Raw genomic sequence first — 6,000 nt, 5'->3', positions numbered from 1 at the left:
ATATCCCTGTCATCTTGGTGTTGGGCATCAACTGTCTTTTTCATTCCATTTGAAATATTAATTCTTTGATGAGTAATTTTGTATGGATATCTTGACATTTGGGGTATTACATTATGAGACTTTAGGCCTCATTTATATCTTCCGTTTAATATAAATTATTATGACACCAATGCAGCAAGGGAAGAGGGAATGAAGTGTCACCTCTTTATAGCCATATGGTCACAAAAGTTCAGATTCTTTCTGTTGGTACCTGAGGCAGGATGATGCTCCTTGTTACTGCTGCACAGGGGTGGGAGATCCAGATCCCTAGTAGGCTTTCAATGATACTTCCCTGGATGGAAGAGGTAGTAGTACCTTTTTACTGTTCCTCATGTTGCTTCCACTGACACCACAGGTGGGTGCAGTGGCCTCATTGCCACTACATGATGGTGAACCTGAATCTCCAGTAGGCCTCCTCTGACACCATTTCAGCAAGGAGTCTATGGAATGCCTCATTACTGCCTTGTGAGGACATAAATCCAGGCTCCCCAAATGATCTCCATTGACATCACGGGATGAGGAGATGCCTTGCTCCCAAATGGAGAGAATGAAAGTCCTAGCTCCCTACTCAGCCTTCTCTGACACTGGAGCCTCATTACAGCCTGGCAAGGATAGAATTCTAGCTTTCCCACTCAGCTTTTGCTGGAGTGAGTGTGGTCAGGCCAAAGGTGTTTGCTTGTTTGTTTGTTTGTTTTCCCCTGTGGCGTTGGGCTAAAACAGTACAGTTATTGCCTAAAATACTTCTGTCTTGATAAGATACCCCTAGATTGAATTGTTCTGTATCCTGATTTCGGTAGTAGTTACACCAATCTACCCTTATGCTAAAATTCATAGAACTATATAAAAATGTCAATTTGTAAATAAAAGTTTTTAAAAAAGAAGAGCAAAGTTGTAGGAGTTACATTGACTGGCTTAAAGAATCATTATAAAGATTAAACAATTGGGGAAGTAGAGTATTTGTATAAGGATAGACAAATGTATATCAAGGGAAAAAATTAGAAAGTCCAGAAATAGCCTCACACATGTATGACCGATTGATTTTCAGCAAAGGTGTCAAAGCTATTTAATGGGTGATAGCATAGACTTTAAAAAAATGGTACAATTACAACTGAATATTCATTTGGGGAAGATGAACCTCAGCCCTTATTACATACCATATACATATATTAACTTGAGATGGTTCATAAAGCTAAACATAAAAGTTAAAACTATAAAAATTCAGAAGAAAAAAATAGGAAAAATAATTGCAAATTTGGAAGAGGCAAACATCTTGATAGGACACAGGAAGTATAAACTATATAAGAAAAAAAATGATACATTGCATTTCATTAAGTTTTGCTCTTTGAATCACTAAAAAAATGAAATGGTAAATCTGCAAACCATATATCTGAGAAAGGACTTATATCAAGAATATAGAAATCACAATTATAATTTAATAACAAGACCAGGAACCCAATTTAAAAATGGGCAAATGATTAAAATAGACACTTCACAAAAGAAAATATATGAATGGCCAACAAGCACATGACAATATATTCACCGTCACTTGTTATCAGAGAAATACAAATTTATTCCCCTCTTTCCCTGCTGCATTGGTGTTAGAATAAACTAGATTAAACATAAAGTATAAATGAGACCCGGAGTCTCATAATATAATACCTGAAATATCCAGGTTTCCATGCCAAATCACTCGTCATATCAAGAATCAAAATTTCAAACTGAACGAAAAGAGATGCCACTTCACACCCACAAGAATGGTAAAAACTAAAAAGCTGTACAATATCCAGTGTTGGTAATGATGTGGGGCAAATAGATCTCAGACCTTGCATTGCGGAACTGCAAAATGGTATAATCATTTTGAAAAATCCTCTGACAATTTATTATAAAGTTTAGCATATACCAATTAATTATACAGCCTAAGCAATTCCACTATTAAATATCAGCCAAGAGAAATGAAAATTTACGTTCACAGAGAGACTTGTATAGAAATGTTCATAGCAGCTTCATCTGCAATAGTAAAAATCTTGAAACAATCCAAATGTCTATCAATAGGTGAATGGATGGGTAAACAAGTTGTAGTATCTTCACAACATGGAATATTGCACAACATGGGAAAGAAAGAAACTACTGATGCATACAACAACGTTAATGAGGTCAAAAATTGTGACGAACAAAAGAAGCCAGGGACAAAGGAATACATACTGTATTATTACATTCATATGAAATTCTACGAAAGGCAAGGCTTATCTATAGTGACACAAAGCAGATCAGTACTTGCCTAGGGCAGGGGTGGGAGGAGTTTGACTGCAAAAGGGAAGGAGAAAGCTTTTTGAGGTAATGGAAAGGTTCTATATCAATAACATGTCTCAATCTCACAAACAATGAAAGGAAGCCATGCACAAAAGAATATATACTGTATGATCTCACTTATATTAAGTTCAAAAATATAAGCAAAGCTATAGTGTGTTTAGGTATCCCTAGTTAAGTGGTAAAACTCTGAAGATAAGCAAGTGATTACTGGAAAGTCAGGCTAGTGGCTTCCTGGAGTGGGGAGCAGGGGGTGTGGGTATAGTGATTAGGAAGGGACATGTGGGTGGTATCTGGGGTGCTAGTAATGTTGTCTTTCTTGATCTGGATAATGGTTACATGAGTGTTTGCTTTATGCAGTTTGTTAATCTGGCTATATACCTTTTTGTTTGTATATTTCACAACTAAAAACATTTTTTTAAAAGTAAAAATGGCAACGGAAAGGCAAGCTGAGGCCAGGAAAGTAAGGACCCATGCACACAAGCAGCAAGTCTTGGTGGATCGGAACTGTGAAGTATTTACAGGGCAATCCTTTAAATTGGTTGGAGTGAGGTCGTGCCAGGCTGGACAGTGCATCTTAACTGCTGCCCCATTCCATACCTAGCACAGGGATGGGCCTACGGTATACCCAACTTAGGCTTGTGGATACAACAGTGGTATTAGGGTATGCCATTAAGCCATGCCCAAATCAGAGCATATTCCCTAGTGGCTACCTACCAAAAAGCACTGGACTTGAAGACAAGAGACCAAAGTTTAGGCAGTAGCAATATCACTTCAAGATACAAGACCTTGAACAGACCATGTTAACTCTCAGCGTTAGTTTCCTTATTACTGGCCCTGGCTATGAAGAGCAATGAGAGAAAGAATGTCGATAGATAATTATAGATACAGATATAGGTATACACATATAGACATATCCTTCTGTATCCAAGCCCAGCTTTTAAGTATCCAAGCTAGCCCAGCTAGTGCAGTAAAGTCTTGAAAAGGAAACACCAAAGGCCTCAAGTTAAGACAGTACCTTGGTCCCCTCTACATCTTGGCCATTCTTAGGTTTAATTGCCTCTGGGTGTGAATGGTGTGAATTAGCAGGGTGGTGAGAGGGGCTGCATGCTCACTATTCCAAGCTGAATATCCAAAAAGGTTACAGTTATGAAAAGGGTAGCAGGAATGGGGAGGGGACAATATATGAAGGCCAAACACTTTGACTTTACTGCACACAGTCCCAAGGTGTATTTTCCCATGCATCAGGCTTGGAGGCAGGGGTCAGGGTGCTCAAGGCTGACATTTGATAGGACAAGCAGAGCATCAACACCAATGGTGGATGACTGAGGTGGTGTCACCACTGCTGTCTCTACAAACTGCTCTGTCACATACCCTGCTATCTCTGGGACAAAGGGAACCTTGTCCAGTAGTGGGGACTGGGGAGCTCTGCCTACAGTGCCTTCAAAAGACCAATGAACATTCAAGCTTGGAATTTAGGACAAGCTTCCTTCTCCTATTTGGGGAAGATTGCCCATTTTCTTTTACTTATATAAGAAAAAGTTTGTGAATACACCCTGATCACTGATAGGCAAGAACCATTTGTAAATTAGAGATTTAAGATGAGGCCTGGCTGGCAATCTAGGAATGGCAACAATGGACCAGATGCTACAACCTCATCCATTTCAAAAGCTTCATGAATAGCCAGTGGTACCATGGAAGGATCCTGGCTTTTTATTTATTTTCCATAAGTTATTGGGGTACAGGTGGTACTTGCTTACATGAGTAAGTGCTTTACTGGTGATTTGTGAGATTTTGGTGCAGCCTTCACCTGAGCAGTATACACTGCACCGTATTTGTAGTCTTAACCCTCGCCCCTTCCCCCCACTCTTCCTCCCAAGTCCCCAGAGTCCATTGTATCATTCTTATGCCTTTGGATCCTCATAGCTTAGCTCCCACATATCAGTGAGAACATATGATGTTTGGTTTTCCATTCCTGAGTTACTTCACTTAGAATGATAGTCTCCAATATCATCCATGTCACTGCAAATGCTGTTAATCCATTCCTTTTTATGGCTGCATAGTATTCATATATATCACAGTTTCTTTATCCACTCGTTGACTGATGGGCATTTGGGTTGGTTCCACAATTTTACAATTGTGAATTGTGCTGTTACAAACATGCGTGTGGAAGTATCTTTTTCGAATAATGATTTCTTTTCCTCTGGGTAGATACCAAGTAGCAGGATTGCTGGATCAAATGGTAGTTCTACTTTTAGTTCTTTAAGGAATCTCCACACTGTTTTCCACAGTGACTGTACTAGTTTACATTCCCACCAGCAGTGTAGAAGAGTTTCCTGATAACCACATACATGGAATCTCCTTGGCATCCATGCCAATATCTACTGTTTGATTTTTTTTATTATGGCCACTCTTGTAGGAGTAAGGTGGTATTGCATTGTGGTTTTGACTTGCATTTCCCTGATCATTAGTGATGTTGAGCATTTTTTCACGTTTATTGGCCATTTGTATATCTTCTTTTGAGAATTGTCTATTCATGTCTTTAGCCCACTTTTTGATGGGATTGTTTGTTTGTTTGTTTTTCTTACTGAATTGTTTGGGTTCGTTGTAGATTCTGGATATTAGTCCTTTGTCAGATGTACAGACTGTGAAGTTTTTCTCCCATTCTGTGGGTTGTCTGCTTACTCTGCCAACTGTTCCTTTTGCTGTGCAAAAGCTCTTTAATTAGGTCCCAGCTATTTATCTTTGTTTTTATTGCACTTGCTTTTGGGTTCTTGGTCATGAAATTCTTGCCTAAGCCAATATCTAGAAGGGTTTTTCCAATGTTGTCTTCAAGAATTTTTGTAGTTTCAGGTCCTAGGTTTAAGTCCTTAAACCATCTTGAGTTGCTCTTGTATAAGGTGAGAGATGAGGATCCAGTTTCATTCCCCTACCTGTGGCTAGTCAGTTATCCCAGCACCATTTGTTGAAAAGGGTGTCCTTTCCCCACTTTATGTTTTTGTTTGGTTTGACAAAGATCAGTTGGCTCTAAGTATTTGGGTTTATTTCTGGGTTCTCTATTCTGTTTCACTGGTGTATGTGCCTAAATTTATACCAGTACCATGCTGTTTTGGTGACTATGGCCTTATAGTTTGAAATCAAGTAGTGTGATGCCTCCAGATTTTTTTTGTTTGTTTAGTCTTGCTTTGGCTATGCAGGCTCTTTTTTGGTTCCATATGAATTTTAGAATCGTTTTTTATGATTCTGTGAATCATAAAATCCCATATTTTGATGGGAATTGCATTGAATTTGTAGATTCCTTTTGGCAGTATGGTCATTTTCACAATATTGATTCTACCCATCCATGAGCATGGGATGTGTTTCCATTTGTTTGTGTCATCTATGATTTCTTTCAGCAGTGTTTTGTAGTTTTCCTTGCAGAGGTCTTTTGACTCCTTGGTTAGGTATATTCCTGAGTATTTTTATTATTTATTTATTTATTGTTTATTTATTTATTTATTTGCAGCTATTGTAAAAGAGGTTAAGTTCTTGATTTGATTCTCTGCTTGGTCACTGTTGGTGTATAGAAGAGCTACTGATTTGTGTACATTAACCCTGTATCCAGAAACTTTGCTGAATTTTTTTATCAATTCTAGGAGCTTTCTGGAGAGGTCT

This window comes from Macaca thibetana, chromosome X (assembly GCF_024542745.1).
Source record: "Macaca thibetana thibetana isolate TM-01 chromosome X, ASM2454274v1, whole genome shotgun sequence".
Taxonomy (NCBI): domain Eukaryota; kingdom Metazoa; phylum Chordata; class Mammalia; order Primates; family Cercopithecidae; genus Macaca; species Macaca thibetana.
This window is presented reverse-complemented; position numbering follows the sequence as displayed.